This window comes from Gavia stellata, unplaced genomic scaffold (genome assembly GCF_030936135.1).
Source record: "Gavia stellata isolate bGavSte3 unplaced genomic scaffold, bGavSte3.hap2 HAP2_SCAFFOLD_52, whole genome shotgun sequence".
Taxonomy (NCBI): domain Eukaryota; kingdom Metazoa; phylum Chordata; class Aves; order Gaviiformes; family Gaviidae; genus Gavia; species Gavia stellata.
Genome location: NW_026777025.1, coordinates 220,253 through 241,797, shown reverse-complemented (window position 1 = coordinate 241,797; position 21,545 = coordinate 220,253). Strand labels below are relative to the sequence as shown.

At 44.1% G+C, this 21,545-nt stretch overlaps 1 pseudogene; it reads left to right on the top strand.

Annotated features, from left to right (window-relative positions):
- Nucleotides 1-21,545, top strand: part of LOC132321601 (ATPase family AAA domain-containing protein 2-like) — a 240,395-nt pseudogene that overhangs the window by 16,415 nt on the left and 202,435 nt on the right.

Below are 21,545 nucleotides of genomic sequence, written 5' to 3'. Positions count from 1 at the left end.
TGACTGCATCAACCCTGACCAAGTTGTCTGTCGGTTGGTGACAGCAAATAAATCGATAAACTCGCTGCACTCCTGATTAACGGAGATCCATGAATAGTTAGTTATTATCCTAATCCCTGGAGAATATCCTACCAGTATTACTCCCAGTAGAGCTGGTAGATTGTTTGCATTGGTGAAAGAGGCAGAAACCCACCAACAATATAAAAGCAGAGAGGCTAAGGGATTGGTAATTGCATCCCGTCTCCGTTGTCGGCCTTTCATGATCTCTTCCTTCGGGGATCTTTGAGGAGCCTTATTTAGAAGATGTGTTGGTCTATATATTCTGACTCACTAGTCCTAGACAACGGGAAGTCTGTGGCCACCACGTTCACTTAATTTCCCCACATCCAGTGGGGGAACCTGCTCCAGAAGGAAGTGGCCTTGTTGGGTTTTTCAGGTGTCTAGGAACTACAGAAGTTCCTAATCATCTTTATTCTAAGGAAGAAACCTCCTGTTGTTTTCACCAACAGAGAGAGAATACCTTATGCAAATCATGCGATGTAGGACAGCTTTGTAGAGACTTGTGCAATCTCCTTAGATCTGTGGTAGGATAAACTCTTCAGAAAATAACATTCTGCATGTGCCCTCAAATGAAGAAATACAATATAAGGGGTCTCCAGCACTGATTTAGAAGCTGTATTAATGTGAGAGCGAGATATGGACTATTCAGGAAAGTTAACAAACCTCTCTTGTCTTTCAGACAGTTTAAATCATATTTTAAGAAATTATGCGATTGACAGTGATGAGGAATCACCATCAATCTTTGAAGATAAGCCAACTCCTAAAATGCCTGGTAGACAAAAGGAAAAATTCCTCAATTTTAGCAGGTACATATTTGTCCCTTGATGTTTGCATTATTCAGATGGCCGTGTCTGTAAACAGTTTTGGTGTGAGGGGTGGTAGATGAAGAAGTAGAGAGGAGGGGTGTGGGGGGGTGATCAATATTTGCAAGAAGTAAGCGTGAAGATCCAGCTGGGTACTGAGGTTCTAATGGAGTACACTGCCATAACCCATCAAACTGAATGGCCCAGCCCTCTTTTCCTAAGTCAAAGTGGTCCACAGACTATTAGAATGTGTTGATTTAATCCATGGCATTCCTTGAAAGACTCAAGACCAAAGAAACGTGCTACCTGTCCTTTTAGCTAAAAAACCCCTACAGATTCGTGTAGACATCTTTTGCCCTTCTAATTTCCAAGATTGTTAAACCAGCAGCGAATTATGTAGCAGAAACAGAACTGAGAAATGGTTTGTTAAAACACTGTGAGAAAAACTTAAACAATGTCTGCATTTTGTACCTTTAACCGACTAAGTTTATGTTAACTTTTTAACATTTTAATGTGGAAGTCATATAAGCTGACAGTTGAAAAAACAGATTATTGTCGTCACTGGTGGGTCAGTTATTTTTCTCACTTTCTATTGCTGCGCTGTCCAGAAAATCTTCTGACCTGCTGAGCTTGGTTAGGTCTCTATACCTTTGTCTTCAGCCAGCAAAGGTACAATAGTATTGTGGTGGAAAAAAACGAATGCTCTTCACAAATGTGTTTCATGCTAGTAAAGCAGGATTACTAGGAAATTAATAGACAATTCAAAGATGAAACATTAGAATGACTGAATAAAATAAATATACATCTTAATACATATTGAGTGTACTGCTGTAATTTAACCAGTCCATTTGTGTACTTCTTCAGATACAGCTAATGTGTTTCAGTGCCCACGTTAATTTTTTTCTAGAAATGTTGTTCTACTCCTTCCTTCCCACTATCTCCAGTAACTATGGCCAAATTTCAGCTAAACTAGACAGATGTAGAGATCTCACAGCTACTTAAACTCAAGACCTACTGAAAATCAGTGTCTACGGGCAGTGAGGAGATCCAGATTGGCGTGTGCTGAGAGATAGAGTTGTTATTCTCCCCCATATTGGGTTACTGATGAGTTGTCACATGTGTATTTAGCTGGACAGTCCCCCTGTATGATTTAAGAGCTGTTACTTAACCCAGCCAAGGAACAGCAGACATGCTGGGGATTGGCAGGATTTCTTAAGGGAGGTATGGTACAAGTTTTTTAAAAAGAAAATGGGCTTTGACAGTGTTCCTGATCACAGACCAGCTTATTATTTGCTGGAACATGGAGAGTATTTACCGAAAGGGAAAAAAAAAAGAAAGGAAGGTGTATAGGAAAAAACCTTATCATCTGTGTGCCTATTCATCACCTCATTTTTAAACTTGTTTTCTTCTTCCTGTTCTAGAAATGCTTATTACCAGCCAACATCTTACAGGCCACGATTCTTACTAGTTGGAGAGCCAGGATACGGGCAAGCTTCTCATTTGGCACCTGCAGTAATACATGCCCTGGAAAAGTTTCCAGTCTATACACTAGACCTATCTGTTTTGTTCGTTAGCATCACATCATCGGAAGAAACATGTGCACAGGTACCGTTTTTTCTCTTTAATCTCATAGGATTCATGAACTGTATATAAACTAGTAAAGTAAGCAAAATTCATTGTTAATGGAGGTGGCCTGGTTTGAATGTGCTGTTAGGTTTACTTCTGTCTGAAAAGCCACTTTTCTGCTAGATCAAATGATACCAAATGAGGATGTTACATGTGGCCGTATCTTTCATTCCAAAGGAATGGAAAGTGAGGATGTTGCTAGCAGCTCGGGAAGCTGGGAGGTGCTGCTAATAAACCCCTCTTTATAGCAAGAAGTCCTCCACATCTCGGTGGGATCCAGAAAGTTGTTTTCATTGCTGCTTAAGAATCTGTGCTCCCAGTAGATGGCTCTGCAGCAGCCTGACTGCCTGTCATGCACTTTTTGTAACCTTCATTTTCATTATATTTGTAAGGCAATCAAGCTTTTGGGGAAAAGAAGTGTTTCTTTTCTTATATATACATATACAGCTTGTACTGCTGCAGTATATGCAGTAAAAGCGTTAAAATTCATGGAACGCTTATGTTTGTTTTTCTTATACTATAAATTAAATATAAGCAGATTTAGTGCTGTTTTCCTTTTTACTTTTAGGCAGGAAATCCCTTTCATTGTTTGACACCACTGTATTAAAATATTTTCACCTTTAGTAGCAGCATTTGAGAGCTCTACAAGTAAGGATGGACATGTTACATGACTGGATACTCATTTGTCACATAAGAGGAACAATTCCTTTTGTGTTATGTGATGGTTGCACCTGCGGTCATATAACTATCATGTCTAGTCACTGCCCGGATATACCACGTGCACTTCCCATCTTGTGACAGGAACTCCCTGAATATTGATAATCTGAAAGGGTGCACGGAGAAATTTGTCATGTGAAAGGACTGTTGCCGCTTCCCTCATGTGGTAGATGCACGTCCTCTTCTGTGATCGAGGTACCATCTGTAGGCAATGGCTTGTGGTCTTCCAAAGCACGTAATCTGGTCTGATTGATAATGAGAGGCTGTGAGTGATTTAGCTATTCAGGCAGCTATTCAGACTGGTCACCTCTTATAAAATGTACGTGAAGTTATGAATTGTAACCAGGCTTCTTTCACAGTGTCAGCCCTCATCTTTTCACATAGGTCTTTGCTTGTTCAAACTGTGCTTCAGAGTGACTTGGATATGTGCGCACTCTGAATTGAAAATGGTGCAGTCAGAGTCGTGTAGTGATTTACCCAGGCTAATACATCTTGCTCAAGGGTTAGTCTTGTTTTTTCAGGCACACCACCACAGCAGCTGAGTTGTAAGGCTCTTTAGGCATTACCTTACACCTAAGTAGTTTTGAAATCAGGCAGAGATTCAGGTCAGTTTCTGTCTGTGTAGCAATGTCCATATTTGAGTAAAGTGAAAATTTTACCTTATTGTTAAGGAGTTGTTCTTTTGTTGGATTGTTTTGATGTTTTGGCTGCATGTGCTCCTATTTCATAAGACAGTTTGACTGACGCGTAGTTATTTATTAGCCTGTTCTACATGGTTTAGTTTTCTTATCCAAGCTTTCATTTTACCAGTTGATGCGAGAAGCACAAAGAACAGCACCAAGTATCATTTATATTCCACATATCCATTTGTGGTGGGAGGCTGCTGGAGCTACATTGAGAGCTACTTTTACAACACTACTGCAGAACATTCCAGCATTTGCTCCAGTTTTGCTGCTTGCAACATCTGATGTGTGTCATGCAGATCTCCCAGAAGAGGTACTTCTGTTGATACTTTTCTTACTTTTTTTAGTCAGTTTTTTGTTAATTTATAAATCCTTTAAACGTTGGAGTACTGTGCACTCTTAAGCAAATTCATACTGTTATTACTCAGGCACCCTAACCAGGTCTCTTAAAATTTGCTTAGACAAAACAATGCTTGAAAGCATTTGCCTAAAGTGTTTTCTGAGTAAAGAGCTTGACTTTGACCCAACTTTTTCCCCCTTCTCACACACTCATGCTCATTAGACAGACATAAACATTTACTTCAGACAATAATTCCAGTGACTTCAAGATTGTTAGGTATGTACTTAGGCAAGAATATACGGTGCTTGAAATGTACATGGGAAAAAGATACTTTTACTGAAAAGTGAAAGATAGTTTTACAGAGAAAGTACGATGGTCACACTCTTAATGATAGAATGTAATTTCAAATTTAAATTCTTTATTAAAAATTTCAATTTCTTTCTTCATATCGGTGAAAGCTTTACAAATCAGAAAGCTAAGTTCCAACTTCTGTTTAAGTAACTTGGAAATCTATTTTTAGTTGTATTTCTTAACAAAATTCAGTAAGAGTATGTGCTTAGCTTTCTAGGTATCTGAGAGTGTGCATTAAAGGAAGGTGTTCAAAATGTGAATATGCTGCTCTGATTATTTTGTCTCATTTACTGGGGGGGAGAGAGGGGGTTGCCTAGATGTGTTTATCATCAAATGCTTTGAAAGGGCTTAACTTTCTACAGAAATTCTTCTACGGTTAATAAATTCTTTCTAAAATAAGTATTGAAATTCCTTCCATACTTTCTGGTAGTAGAGATTGAAAAATGGAGTAAAACTTGGAAGTGTGCAGCTTTAGACACCTCATTTAAATTAATTTTAAAAAAACCCACAGCACCTTACCAAAAAAGCCCACACTTGTCTCCTGAATCCTGCCTGTTCCTTCTATAGCTGCCATAAAGATTCAAACTAAAGGACAGCAAGGCAGGTAAATACAAAATAAGCAGTCTAGGAGGTGCTGAATGTCAGCACTTTATCAGTGTATCATAGGGTCCCTTCATTGAGCTTTAACTCTAGAGGTGTTCCTTAGAGAAGATACTTTAATTTGCCATGCTAACCTATGAAAATCCAGCCTTTTAAGGCCAAGAAGATACCTTTTCACAGTTTGTCTTATCAAGGTGATTATTCAGTTTAATTTGGAAAGGCACTCATCTTTTTGGAACAGAACATGAATTTGTGTGACCTTACATCTGAAATATCTTTTCTCCTCGTGCTTTAGATAAAAGAATTGTTTATTAATGATGATGAAGTGTTCAAAATCCAGTTGCCTAATGAGGAAGAAAGAAGAACATTTTTTGAGGACTTAATTGTAAATCAAACTGCTAAACCTCCTGCATCAAAAACTAAGACAGGTGAGGATATTCTACATAGAAAACTTTGCTAACTGTAAGTTAACAGCTCTACAGCATTTGCTTTGGTGGTAATTTTCTATCAATAATTTTTCATAGGCTTGTATTTGAGTACCGTAAATTGACTAAAAGTTTCTGATTCTTTTAAGCTTGGCAGACATTGGAAGTACTGCCTGTAGCACCACCGCCTAAGCCTCCACAGCTGACAGAGGAAGAAATAAGACAGCTGGAGGAGCAGGAGGAGGATATATTGCGAGAACTTAGGATTTTCTTAAGCGATGTGACTCGTAGACTTGCCGGTGACAGACGTTTCAGAGCATTTACAAAGCCTGTCGACCCAGAGGAGGTAAATTAGTGTTGATCTGTAATACCATTTTATCTGCGTGTATTCATAATTTCTGCGTGTTTATATTTCTCAGAGTTTGTGTGCTCTTTATAGGAAGGTTTGTCTTTGTTTTTAGGACCGTACTATTCTGATTTTTCAAGAAGCAGAAAGTTTGCTTTTACTTTTGCTGACTCCTTGAGGCCCTCAAGTGTCTGTTATTTGAGTTTCACTGAAAGCCCCGGGTTCCTTCTGCAATGCCTTCAGAACTTTAGAGTATTTCAGTTGGAAGGGACCTATAACGATCATCTAGACCGACTGCCAGTTAGACCAACTGCCAGTTAGACCGACTGCCAACACAGTTCACTCATGAAAAGGCTTTGACATGTAGGCATGTTACAGCACTGAAAAGCAGAGAGATCTCTTTCTTTATAATTATAAACAGTATCTATAGGACTGTTTTAATAAAGCCTAAAGCTCTTTAATTGACTTTCAGTAGTTTCTGTGAGAACAGGAGTAAGAACAGCAGTTTTTAAAATAAATTCCAAGATTCTATTCTCTGTTTCGTCTGGGGCTCCTCCGTATAAGATCAACCATAAGGGCTGTGTGGTTTCTTCTTCCTCCCATACACTTCTGTCTTTTTTTTTTCTCATGTAATGTATTGAATAAGTCTAAGCCAGGGGCATATACTTGGAAGTCAGCTGTCGTTTTAATAGAGCTTTGCATTTCAGCAAAGTCCTGTTCCCCTAAACATCCACTGACTTGTCTTTCCCTTTACTTCTAGTTTCTGAGATGTAAATAACCTAAACCTAGATGTCCTCATCTCTACTAGTCATTAGGCTCCTTTTATGGTCTGAGTAAAGAAATTGGCACCCCTCGGTCCAGTTATCTCATGCAAAAGTAGATGCCTAGGACAGATACTTCAAAGGTGCATTCCTGCACCTTTTTCTTCCCGCCAACAACAAAGAGAATCTCGGGTGACTCTACTGAGAAAGCTTTCTTTGCTGTGATTTTCTGAAGTGAAGTGAAATGAATCCCACTCTGGGTGTCTGCTCCCTTCTCTGCCCCACACGTGCTTCTGACCTCCCTGCTTCTTGTTTTTCCCTCTTCTGGTCTGTCTCTTCAAAGCCAGTTGAAATAGCCCTTCTATTTTCAAGCAACTAACTGGTTAATTTCCATATCTTTGGATGTGTCATAAATATTTGGGGTTTTGAAGAAGTCCTTTATTTTACGTTATTAAAATAATTAATGTTGGTAGATACCATGTTAAATCTCTGAACACGCATATTTCATTTGTAGGTACCTGATTATGACGCAGTCATTAAACAGCCCATGGACCTTTCGGCAGTTCTCTCGAAGATTGACTTGCACCAGTACCTAACTGCAGGAGATTTTCTAAAAGACATCGATCTAATCTGCAGCAATGCTTTACAGTACAACCCAGATAAAGACCCTGGAGGTAAGAATGTGTTTTGATCCCTAATTTGGAAAAATTAAAAATGTATAAATTGATAAACGTCGTCTGTGGACAGTAGACTTGGGATTAGATCATTTTAAACATCCACAGAGAGCATTTCTTGCCAGGTTGTAAATGTTGGAGCATTAAACTACTTGGACAAGAAATTGTGATAGAAGTGTTGATCAGTAACTAGTGCTTTTGCTTTAATGATTAACTTTTATGTTGTTATGCTGAAAATATTCACTGAGATAACCCTTCAGAACCTATCTATGAAAAGCGCAAAATCTTTCGATAAGTAATCAAAATAAAGGATTTCATCGGCTGGTAGAAAAGACTCAGTTCTGACTGTAAAATTTCAGATCGTCTCATTAGGCACAGAGCTTGTGCTTTGAGAGATACTGCATATGCCATCGTGAGAGAGGAAATGGATGAAGATTTTGAACAATGCTGTGAAGAACTTCAAGAACCTCGCAAGAAAAGAGGTATGGTTTTTGAAGCTAATGATTTTAAGACTTGTCTCGGTATTTGTAACCAACAATGCAAGACACAATTCTTTGCTATCTGTTCTTTGTTGCAAGGTTGTAGCTCTTCGAAGTATGCTCCGCCTTACTACCGTGTAATGCCAAAGCAGAACTATGTTCCTGGCTGTGAGAAAACAGACCCAAAGTGTAACGAAAAGATGAAGATGCCAGCAGCGCCTGTAGATTCCAGTGCACCGTGCTCTGAAGGCAAGTTGCATTTTATTCAGACTTTCTTGGAGAAGGTGCTAAAGTCACTGATACCTTCTCTGGTTTTGTGACATAACAGGTTTCGGTGATGCCTGGTTCTTCATGCCAGAGGTGTTCAGTGTTTTTAATTTGCTTCAAAACGTGAGATAAATCCAGAGGTCATTCATTCGATATAGTTATGAAGTTCAAGTACAGTGGATGGTTTACACTGTAAGACACTGGACTTGATGACCCAACTGACATTTAACGGCTCCTAAATTGCTCTCTCTTGAAGTCAAAAATGTTGTACATGGCAGTTTCTGAATACTCAACTAGCTTTTAGTTATGAGAAACAGTATTTTTCCCTTCCCTGCCCTCAAATGCTAAAATCTATGCCACCTCTTAGTGTGATTTCCAACTGAAGGGGGAAAGGGCAGAAAAATAGGGGAGCAATAATAATAGATATGTAAAGGAAAGACAATTATTTCCCCACTTTTCCTGTGAAAAGGACATGAAAGAACAAAGGGACTTGGGTCTCTCGGCTAAAACGCATGACATGGTGTGAACTTTCCTGGTCTCCATAACAGGACTAGGAATTTTGCCATTGACTTCACCCATGCGCTTTGTGCAGTACTCCGTCGATACAAAGAACGGTGGGTTTTTCTGGAAGGCAAAAATGCTAAGTTTGTTTTAAACAAGGTTAACAGAAAGCGTGTGAGGTGTAAGTCTTCACAGGCAAATTTTTCTCCAGCAAATATTCCCTTAAAATTGTCTCTTTAACTCTGCCCAACATGTGTTTAGCTTCTGAAGTTTACAGCTTTATAACCGATTTGAAGAAGGGCTCGTCTCCAAATGCTTTTCTGTTCATCTATATTAGTTCACGTAGTAAGACAGTAAGCAACTTCACCTAATAACCTTGCTTTCTGGTAATACTTCCTATCTAAAGTAAGAATTTTCTGCTCATAAAATCTTGAAGCTGATGGTTTTGTGAGTGAAATTCTGTAGCTGGCTTTTTAAAATTTAATAGCAAATTGACCTCATTAACTTGCAACTCTTTCTCTAGACATATGTAGGGAGACAGACAATGTTATCTGAGCTCCTTTGATAATTTTCCTTGTAAGTCAAGTAAGATGAGTGTGCTGGTTTTGGCTGGGATGGGGTTAACTTTCTTCATAGCAGCTAGTATGGGGCTGTGTTTTGGATTGTATGGGGCTGTGTTTTGGATTTGGGCTGGAAACAATGTTGATAAAGCAGGGATGTTTTAGTTACTGCTGAGCAGGGCTCACACAGCACCAAGGCCTTTTCTGCTCCTCACCCCACCCCACCAGCGAGTGGGCTGGGGGTGCACGGGAAGTTGGGAGGGGACACAGCCGGGACAGCTGACCCCAACTGACCAAAGGGATATTCCATACCATATGACATCATGCTCAGTATATAAAGCCGGGGGAGGAAGAAGGAAGGTGGGGACATTCGGAGTAATGGCGTTTGTCTTCCCAAGCAACCGCTACGCGTGATAGAGCCCTGCTTCCCTGCAGATAGCTGAACACCTGCCTGCCGACGGGAAGTGGTGAATTAATTCCTTCTTTCGCTTGCTTCTCCGCGCAGTGTTCTTTTGCTCTACCTATTAAACTGTTTTTATCTCAGCCCACGAGTTTTCTCACTTTTACTCTTCTGGTTCTCTCCCCCACCGCACCTGGGGGGAGTGAGTGAGCGGCTGTGTGGTGCTTAGTTGCCAGCTGGGCTTAAACCACGACAATGAGGATGCTGGATTTTGAAGGAAGAACTGTTCTGGTAATGTTTTGGCTTACTTTTTCTGATATCTCTTTGTAGAGATGTCAAAAAGGAAACGCAGAAAGAACAAAGCGTCTTCAAGTATCGCAGCAAAGAGGAGGAAATTTTAGTTCAATAAAGAGAATAAAGTTCCAGAAAACCAAAATGAAGTAGAGAGTGCGGAAGAGTCTCCAGAAGAACATGTTTCTAACATGGATTGCACGGAAGTTGAGTCCACACAGGATTCTTCTATGGAAGAAAATGGAAGCGTACTTCAAGAACGACAGAAAAATGGGAATGAAAATAAATCTGGGTCAGAAAATGAAAGAGAGAGGGTTCTCCTTGTGGCTAAATCTGCTTCTGAAAAGAAGATTGTCATGCTTTCTGAACATTCAGACCTAAGAGGGGACAGTGAAATGCCAGATTGCCAAATAGCAGAAAGTTCTGAAGATGGAGATTCAAATGGTAAGTGAAAGGTCAAACAGGTCCTTTAGCTCCTTTTTCTTCCTGAGGAGGATTACACTATTTATTAGGTTTTAGCCTTCTTTAATTCCATTCTGCTGTTTCTGTTGCATCTCTCTAAAATCAGCACACAGTGTTTCTTGCATAATCGTGCTGCCCCTCTAGTTATAGTAGCCAAACTCATGTTTGTCTGCAGCTGCTGTTCTTTTGATTCTGAAGTTTGTTTTTCCAAATGGTACCTAATTGAAAAACAGTCATTGACTTTCTTTTATTGTATGAGTATTGTTCCACTAAGGAGCAGCGTAAGTTAAAAAGCTGTACTTCAAGCAATGTGGACCCAGAGTCACATGTGGAAAAGAAGACTTCTGTCCTAATGTTTGCAATGCAGGATGTGTTTCCTAACCTAAATTACTTTGGAGTTTTACCCTGCAGTGCTGTAATGGCAACGTGACTCTATTTTTTTTCCTGTTTTTACCCTGCCTTTTTCTCTAGTGCTTTTCTGTGTGCCTGAATTTCTAATTTTTATGGAGCACTGGCTTTTGCCAGAAAGAAAGTAAAAGTCAAGCATTTCTCAGTGAAAAAATGGTAATGGGTCTGCCTCTGTCATTGCAGAGAGAGACTGTATTCCAGGCACAGGACACTTCACTGATACTGTATTCCCGATAAACAGAAATCCTTGGCACCGCAGGCCGGTGGCCGCCGGCGTCTCCTCGTCCTTCGGCCAGGCGAGGTGCCGGCGTGCAGCGGTTGCGCAGGTTGGGAGTTCTCGGGTGGCAGGGACGCCCTCACAGCCCGCTCCTTCGCCGCCAAACTTCGTCTCCGTGCTAGACCGTCCCGCCACGCACCCAGATGGTTTTTAAAAGACAGCGTCGTCTCTAGCCCCGTGAAGGGTTTTTCTCCGACGCCAGCCCCGAGTTTCTCTCAGGCGCCCTGAGCTGTCGCTGAGGGAGGACATGGCCACAGGGTCCAGAGCCCCAAACCAGGGGCGAGTGAGCACAAAGTGACGGCTCTGAGGGAAAAACCCCACACCACACCACCCCCCCCCCTTTTTTTTTTGTTTAGTTACAGAACTTGGAGAACGGGGACCTTTTCCTTTAGTACATAACCTAGCTATTGAGGCAATATTTAGTTTTGACTCCCGCTGCCTACTTGTCAAAAACGTTGCGTTTCTACATACTATTTCTTTGATCGCTGCTTGCCGTTTTGGTTCAGACACTAGAATACGACTGTTTCCCTGAGGAAGAAAAATAAAGGTGTGCCTTGTGGGAACCGTTAACAGTTGGTCATGGAAGCTCAAGATACACAGAGCTACAATTTTTTTAAAAAACTGTATAGGTACAGTATCCTGTCGAGACTACTGCCAGGAAAGAGTTTGGTCAAAGCTTTGAAAAGCAAAAGATTTGATCGCAGGAATGTTTCTGGTTCCTCATTTCCACAGTCACTCCTGTTCAGTTTTTCAAACAGTCATCTTGGGGAACGTGGTCAGCAAACCACCCCCACAGTCCCATCGAAAATGGCTGTCAGCAGTCAAGGTGGAGATCAAGTTGAGGAAAATTACGTTAATTCCTTTATTACCTTTCCAATGTAATACATTACATTAAAATGTAAATTTTCAATATAATTTTTCATCCTCCTGTGCTTGCCTTGGCCACATAACCAATACACCTAGAGTGGGGTGTAGCTAGCTACACCTAGCTCATGTACAGTTCTTATTTTAAAGTCTTAAGGCTCATGCTGTTTTTCAAGTGTAAGATTGTTAATGATCAAAATTATTCTGTGCTTAAAATAGAGCAGACAAAACCCCCCAAAAAGGTGATTCATTTTTTATTAACACCCATCCAAACAATACAGATAAAAGAAAAAATTCTGCATAGTACACAGATGTTGGCACAAACACACTAGAAAGAACCAAACAAAGGAAACTAAAACATGCGTAAGAAACTAAGCACGGAGGGATTGCACAGTTAGGCATTCAGTGTCACCAGACGTTGTGTGTGTGAGGTGACATAACAGCAATGTATCATGCCACATACTTTATCACACCTGATACAAACTTTTATTCTCATAAACTTACACTTTGCCTATCCTCAATTTTTTAAAAAATAGCTGTCAAATTAACAGAGACATTTTCTCTGCTGGTTTGAAGAGGCATACATCTTCAAAATGGGGTACTGCTTTGCTTTTACTTAAACATACTTATCACTAACAATATATTCACTTTTATGTAATAAACAGATGTAATTCTCCCCAGGTAACTAGAACACTATTTACAGTTTAATTCAACTACAAGCCACCTGACCTGTAACTAACAATTTATATTAAAATGCAATTCTCTGGTATCAAGAAGATTGTCATTATTAGAAGCAAGACTCAACTTTACCTTAGAAAGTTACAGTAGTACATCTTGCTTTGTTTCAAGTTAGGTTTTTTTGACAGGCAAACATATGCCATAGCAAAAGTTCTTATGTTTGTGGAAAGAGCGTTTCTCCCACATACTTTCTTTAGGTTGTTAATTCTATGAAAGCCACTTGAGGTGCCATCAGGTAATTAAAAAAAATTACCTCTGAACTGCATTAAGAGGTTTCTAAAGGATTTACTTTTCATATACCAAAATGAGATTTGGTTTAAAACCTTTATGTAATATGCAATTGACTATACAGCACCACAAGCTACTTCAGAAAAATGTATTCCCACAAGCTGGAAAACGATGGTAAAAGTGTATCAAGTTTTCAATTGTTTCCTTTTAAAGAGAGGTACTGAAATTATCTGGGAGATGTTCGTATCTGCAGCATTCCAAAGGCAATCACAGCAGTATGTCACATAAAAATATGTATATAGGAGACAAATATGAAATAAAATGAGTTGAAGGACATTATTTCAGCTTTCTTAAATTTTAAGGTATATTTGTTTCATGTATGTATAAATATATAAGTAGAAGTAATCTCTATTGAATTATGCACAGGTAACAGCATGCAATGAAAAGAAAACATGAGAGTAGAAGTCGAGTACGCTGAAATCAAGTATCACTGAGCATAACTGAAGGCTGTAATTTCTTTCTTCATTTCCTAATAAGAAAAAAAGACAAACTAGCAGTCAGCATAAATATAAGTTTAAGAGCCCTGTTTATTTCTTCATAAAAAGAATGAAGAATCTGTACATACATACAATTGTCAGTAATATTTAGCAAATACATGTGCTACCACCACCACAACGTCTTTCTATACCCACTAGCTTCAAACGCATCCTTATGCATCCAAAACAGAGAGTAGGCTAGCGAGACTGTATGGCTCTGTATCAAGAGACTATGGATCTGTATCAACAGTGGTTTCAACAATTAGAAAGAGGAGACAGTTCCTGAAAAGCCACAACTAAAAGCTGGAAATGTTGTTTTCTGCACTCTGAATAATGACTTGTCGAAGTCTCTCTCTTCATACAGTAGAGCTTGCTCCTGACTGACCTACACAGTCACTCAGAATAGGAGATTTTTTTTTTTGTTAAAGCTAAAGGTAGAAGTAGAAAACAAAGAAATCAAGTCCCTTTTAATTTAAGCATTAAAAGTTAAGTCACAAAAGCTCACAAGCCCTGAGATAACAAATAAATCCCTTCTCATGCTAAAACACATCGTTATCCTAGATGAGAGAAGGGCGCATTTTTCAGGAATGGCCTCCCTGAAGCCAAATAATCCTCACTGTTGCACAATGGGAACAGAGCATCTGTTCTAACTCTTCATCAGACCTGGAAGAAGAGATCGAGATGACCAGGGCTGAAAAGAAGAGGCTTCCCCTTTTTTAAGGCAGACTGAGAGGCATAAAAAATTTTATCTATTCTCAGGCACAAGCGTCTCAAAGACAAATGGATTCAAGGATATTGAATCTGAAGACTGAATATCCAACCTATCTAAATTGACTCAATACTGGGAATGCCTGACTGGGACCACAGGTGCTTCTGGAAGATTTCTGCTGAGTTCTGACAACTCAGAAATCTTCTCTTACAGGAAGAGATCACAGAATCTCACTCATTAGCATGAAACTGTCATAGGCAGAAATCTCCCCTATGTGAAATTAAAGATCATAGAATCGTTTAGGTTGGAAAAGACCTTTAAGACCATCAAGTCCAACCGTTGACCTAACACTGCTAAGTCCACCACTAAACCATGTCCCTAAGCGCCTTGTCCACATGTCCTTTAAATACTTGCAGGGATGGTGCCTCAGCCACCTCCCTGGGCAGCCTGTTCCAGTGTCTGACAACCTTTTCAGTGAAGAAGTTTTTCCTAATATCCAATCTAAACCTCCCCTGGTGCAACTCGAGGTCATTTCCTCTTGTCCTGTCACTTGTCACTTGGGAGAAGAGACCAGCACCCACCTCCCTGCAACTACCTGAAAAGAGGTTGTAGAGAGCAATAAGGTCTCCCCTGAGCCTCCTCCAGGCTAAAAAACCCCAGCTCTCTCAGCTGCTCCTCATAAGACTCGAGATGCTCGAGCCATGCTAGTTAAAAAGGGATTCTGGTGAGACTACAGAAAAACCTCAACGTCTTGTTATATTTCATACTTAATTTCTTTTCAAGAATAGAATGACTACTATACCAAGTATTACCATGTCTGACTGCCTGTAAGGGGAGAAAGAGGAAGCAACAGACTGTGAAAAGCACCCTCCTTTCATAGCCCCCCACACCTAAAAAGGTTCTGGAGAAGGACTGTTTGCAGACTGAAGTTTACTGCTTTGAGAGAGCTGTGTGGATGGACCCATTGTCTTCAAGTTGAAGCCTTTTCCTGCTGAAACTGCCAACAATTATGCCAAATACAACAATGGTTTTGCAATATGGATAAATGTCTTCCAGACTGAAATGAAAAAGTCTTGTGACACAGGCGACTAAGCAGTAAAGAGTAATGCTAAATAAGCATGATGTCCAGCGTGCACGCATACATATGCATAACACACACATGCATAACAGTGGTAGAAAGTGCTATAAGACAAAAAAATTTACCTTCACTAATTCGGTTTTGTCGTAATCTTCCCGATGTTGGTAAATGCACTGACTAAGAACAGCATATAGTTTTACCAAGTGAAATACATTGAAGTTCTTGGTTATCACAGTGACAAAATGCAAGAGTTGCTGAAGAAAAAAATGGGAACTACAAGTTTAGAATAGCGCAAGATCCTTTGAATAGGCTCTTTAGGTTTTCAGAAGCTAAACAATAACAATGCAACAAAGTGCCATCTTACTTTCTTATAATTTTAAATAAAATATGAGTGACACTTCAGAGAACAGATTAAATATCTTGCAAGATTTAACTGGAGAAAATGAGTTAATTTTTCATACTTCAGAAAAAAGGAAGGCTTACCTTTCAGACAATATTTTATTACTAATCAATCTATCACATCAACTATCATAATTGCGAATCAACTGCTTCCAGAACAGCCGGGAATGACACAATCCACTTTGTCGTAGAGTTGCTGCCGCAGCAAAGCCACTGTAGCATTTCATTAGAGAAACTGTTGCTGCAATGCAGGGCACCGTAAAATGGACCTTTGGAAGGCGGGCTACAGGTCTTCTAGATACAGCTGTCCCAGCTGGAAACAGAAGCATCCTTAGGTGCTCACCTTTGCCCATTAGCTGAACGTGTACTGTGCCTACAACTCTGAACACACTGCTCAAGTGTCTAAAGCAGACCAGGAAGCAAAGTTAGATCACTTAGCTCCTACCTTTAAACTGAAGAGTGGATAAACTAGCAGAGTGACTCTGCCTGGAGCAGATTACTAATCTCTCACACAGTCGTTTCTGTTACCAAAGACGTAAATGTGATAATCTCTGGGAAAACAGCAGTAACAAGCTAGTGGCAGCACCTTCTTCCCCTGCTGCGCTGTTCAGCATCTGTGTTGTGTGAGGCTGTGTAGCTTAAAAGAGCAGCCACACCAAATGAAAATATTACTGCCTCACAAGTGCCCGTCATCAAACTGCCTCCCTCAGATCAGCTAGCACAAAATTTGAGTATTCCCCTCAACTTCACTCTATACAACGTGCAGTTAAGACGCACAAAAACCATGCAGTGTGCTTTCAGCTGCTGCAAACAGAAAAGGTAGGATGTGACAGAGGTGTATGGTCAACATCCCATGTGAAACTATTTCTCATTGCTGCCACATAGATGATGGCATGCTCTTCTGTATGTTCATAAAGTTCTAGGACTGTTACCGAGCCAAGAAACAAACAACAACAACAACAAAAAAAACCCAAACAAAACCAAGCAGCTACATTTTGGAGGTTCACCTAGCTTATTCGCTGCCGGTGAGTTCCAAAGAGGCTCTCTGGTATGAGCGGCTAGTTCCAATGGCACCCATGTTAATGAAACAAGTTTTCTAAAAGATGCATTTCATGACGGTAGCTCTCCTCATAGCTGAAACATATCTAAGCTGAAACATATATATAAGGGCTCTACAGTACCATTTCTCCAGTGGGCAATAACTTCGTAGCAGCCTGACTCTATGAAAAACCTGTGTGGCTTCTCTATATACACAGGCGGACATGAACAACAACCCCCCCTGAAATCTGCTTCCTGAGGAACCCAGCTTTAAAAAGTTAGTTTCACCTCTACAAATTAGGTCACAGCTTAAAAATGTGATGGAAATTGTGTTGACAAGCCCTTTCACCAAAGGGGATTCCTATCTGGTCACATTGTCCCCACACTGGGGAAACATCCATGTAATATTCCCTTTCTCATCATGGCAGGTAAACAGTAGCCCTGCTCTGCACTGGCCAACTTCCAGGACTCCAACCTAGCAATTTTGCTAAGTTTGCTCACTGCAGTATCCCCTGAAGATCAGGTCCTTGTTCTACCCTCTCCAGTTCATGCGAAGGAACCTCTTTTACCCCCTGCAGCTGGGCCCATTTTTAACCCTTTCCCCAACTGTAGCCTGGAATAGCAACTTCTCTCCTACGAGGGACTCGAAAACCCTTATCACACTGTAACTGAATGAATGCAAAATTCTGACACTAGATTTTGAAAGAATTTCAGAAAAGTAGGTATTAGTGTTTTATCCATGATGAGCTTTATGCCAAGCTGTGAACTTCAGGTTTAAAGTCATCGCTGCCAGAAATAAAGGTCCTTTTCAGGTTCCTAATAAATGAAAACATGCAAAAGACAAAACAAAACCCCCAAATACATCATAAAAACATGCCTGCTTTATAACTGTGTGAGTTGTGAAGTCTGTTTCCGCGTGTCACCTGCCAGGAAAGACTGGGCCCTGTCCCAGTCCAAACTGGATGCCCTGGCCCCCTCCAAGGACAGACTGGGATCATTCCCAGTCCAAACTGGATCCCCTGGCCCCCTCCCAGGACAGACTGGGCCCTGTTCCAGTCGAAACTGGAGCCCCTAGCACCCTCCCAGTACAGACTGGGATCATAACCAGTCCAAACTGCATCGCCTGGCCCCCTCCCAGTACAGACTGGGATCATTCCCAGTTCCAACTAGAGCCCCTGGCCCCCTCCCAGGATAGACTGGGTCCCTGTCCCAGTCCAAACTGCATCCCCTTGCCCCCTCCCAGGACAGACTGGGACCATTCCCAGTCCAAACTGGATTCCCTGGCTCCCTCCCAGGACAGACTGGGCCCTGTCCCAATCCAAACTGCATCCCCTGGCCCCCTCACAGGACAGACTGGGATGATTCCCAGTCCGAACTGGATTCCCTGGCCCGCTCCCAGGACAGACTGGGCCCTGTCCCAGTCCAAACTGGATCCCCTGGCCCCCTCCCAGGACAGACTGCAATCATTCCCAGTTCCAACTGGATCCCCTGGCCCCCTCCCAGGACAGACTGGGATCATTCCCAGTCCAAACTGGATCCCTTGGCCCCCTCCCAGGTCAGACTGGGCCCTGTCCCAGTCCAAACTGGATTCCCTGGCCCCCTCCCAGGACAGACTGGGCCCTGTCCCAGTCCAAACTGGATCCCCTGGCCCCTTCCCAGTACAGACTGGGCCCTGTTCCAGTCTGAACTGCATACCCTGGCCCCCTCCCAGGACAGACTGGGCCCTGTCCCAGTCCAAACTGGATCCCCTGGCCCCCTCCCAGGACAGACTGGGATCATTCCCAGTCCAAACTGGATCCCCTGGCCCCCTCCCAGGACAGACTGGGCCCTGTCCCAGTCCAAACTGGAGCCCCTAGCACCCTCCCAGTACAGACTGGGATCATAACCAGTCCAAACTGCATCGCCTGGCCCCCTCCCAGTACAGACTGGGATCATTCCCAGTTCCAACTAGAGCCCCTGGCCCCCTCCCAGGACAGACTGGGTCCCTGTCCCAGTCCAAGCAGGATCTCCTGGCCCCCTCCCAGGACAGACTGGGCCCTGTCCCAGTCCAAACTGGATCCCCTGGCCCCCTCCCAGGACAGACTGGGCCCTGACCCAGTCCAAACTGGATTCCCTGCCCCCCTCCCAGGACACACTGGGCCCTCTCCCAGTCCAATCTGCATCCCCTTGCCCCCTCCCAGGACAGACTGGGCCCTGTCCCAGTCCAAACTGGATCCCCTGGCCCCCTCACAGGACAGACTGCAATCATTCCCAGTTCCAACTGGATCCCCTGGCCCCCTCCCAGGACAGACTGGGATCATTCCCAGTCCAAACTGGATCCCTTGGCCCCCTCCCAGGTCAGACTGGGCCCTGTCCCAGTCCAAACTGGATTCCCTGGCCCCCTCCCAGGACAGACTGGTCCCTGTCCCAGTCCAAACTGGATCCCCTGGCCCCTTCCCAGTACAGACTGGGCCCTGTTCCAGTCTGAACTGGATACCCTGGCCCCCTCCCAGGACAGACTGAGATCATTCCCAGTCCAAACTGGATCCCTTGGCCCCCTCCCAGTACAGACTGGGATCATTGACATTCAAAATTGGATCCCCTGGCCCACTCCCAGAACAGACTGCGATCATTCCCAGTGAAAACTGGATCCCCTGACCCCTCACAGGACAGACTGGGCCCTGTCCCAGTCCAAAATGGAGCCCCTGGCACCCTCCCAGGACAGACTGGGATCATTCCCAGTCCGAACTGGATAAACTGGCCCCCTCCCAGTACAGACTGGGATCATTGACATTCCAAATTGGTTCCCCTGGCCCCCTCCCAGGACAGACTGGGATCATTCCCGGTGCAAACTGGATTCCCTGGCCCCCTCCCAGGACAGACTGGGATCATTCCCAGGCGAAATTGGAGCCCCTGGCCCCTCCCAGGACAGACTGGGATCATTCCCAGTTCAAACTGGATGTCCTGGACCTTTCCCAGGACAGACTGGGCCCTGTCCCAGTCCAAACTGGAGCCCCTGGCACCCTCCCAGGACAAAATGAGATCATTCCCAGTCCGAACTGGATTCCTTGGCCCCCTCCCAGGACAGACTGGGCCCCCTCCCAGTCCAAGCTGGATCCCCTGGCCCCCTCCCAGGACAGACTGGGATCATTCCCAGTCCAAGTTGGATCCCCTGGCCCCCTCACAGGACAGACTGCAATCATTCCCAGTTCCAACTGGAGCCCCTGGCCCCCTCCCAGGACAGACTGGGCCCTGTCCCAGTCCAAACTGGATCCTCTGGCCCCCTCCCAGGACAGACTGGGATCATTCCCATTCCAAAGTGGATTCCCTGGCCTCCTCCCAGTACAGACTGGGATCGTTGACATTCCAAATTGGATCCCCTGACCCCCTCCCAGGACAAACTGCGATCATTCCCAGTGCAAACTGGATTCTGTGGCCCCCTCCCAGGTCAGACTGGGCCCTGTCCCAATCGAAACTGGAGCCCCTGGCCCCCTCCCAGGACAGACTGGGATCATTCCCTGTCCAAACTGGATTCCCTGGCCCGCTCCCAGGACAGACTGGGCCCTGTACCAGTCCAAACTGGAGCCCCCAGCCCGCTCCCAGGACAGAGTGAGATCATTCCCAGTCCGAACTGGATTCCCTGGCCCCTCACAGGACAGACTGCAATCATTCCCAGTTCCAACTGGATCCTCTGGCCCACTCCCAGGACAGACTGGGCACTGTCCCAGTCCAAACTGGGTCCCCTGCCCCCCTCCCAGGACAGACGGGATCATTCCCAGTCCAAGCAGGATCTCCTGGCCCCCTCCCAGGACAGACTGGGCCCTGACCCAGTCCAAACTGGATTCCCTGCCCCCCTCCCAGGACACACTGGGCCCTGTCCCAGTCCAAACTGAATCCCCTTGCCCCCTCCCAGGACAGACTGGGCCCTGTCCCAGTCCAAACTGCATCCCCTTGCCACCTCCCAGGACAGACTGCAATCATTCCCAGTCCAAACTGGATCCGGTGGCCTCCTCCTAGGGCAGACTGGGATCGTTCCCAGTCCAAACTGGATCCCCTGGCCCCCTCCCAGGACAGACTGGGATCATTACCAGTGCAAACAGGATTCCCTGGCCCCCTCCCAGGACAGACTGGGCCCTGTCCCAGTCCAAACTGGAGCCCCTGGCCCCCTCCCAGGGCAGACTGGGACCATTCCCAGTCCAAACTGGATTCCCTGGCCCACTCCCAGGACAGACTGGGCCCTGTCCGTCTTACAACTGGAGCCCCCGGCCCGCTCCCAGGACAGAGTGAGATCATTCCCAGTCCGAACTGGATTCCCTGGCCCCCTCGCAGGACAGACTGGGATCATTCCCAGTCCAAGCTGGATCCTCTGGCCCCCTCTCAGTACAGACTGCAATCATTCCCAGTTCCAACTGGATCGCCTGGCCCCCTCCCAGGACAGACTGGGCACTGTCCCAGTCCATACTGGATGCCCAGGATCCCTCCCAGGACAGAACGGGCCCTGTCCCAGTCCAAACTGCATCCCCTTGCCCCCTCCCAGGACAGACTGGGCCCTGTCCCAGTCCAAACTGGATCCCCTGGCCCCCTCCCAGGACAGACTGGGATCATTCCCAGTCAAACTGGATCCCTTGGCCCCCTGCCAGGACAGACTGGGATCATTCCCAGTCCAAACTGGATTCCCTGGCCCCCTCCCAGGACAGACTGGGCCCTGTCCCAGTCCAAACTGGAGCCCCTGGCCCGCTCCCAGGACAGACTGGGACCATTCCCAGTCCAAACTGGATCCCTTGGCCCCCTCCCAGGACAGACTGGACCATGCCCAGTGCAAATTGGATCCCTTGGCCCCCACCCTGTAAGACTGGTCCCTGTCCCAGTCCAGACTGGATGCGCTGGCCCCCTCCCAGGACAGAATGAGATCATTCCCAGTCCGAACTGGATTCCCTGGCCCCCT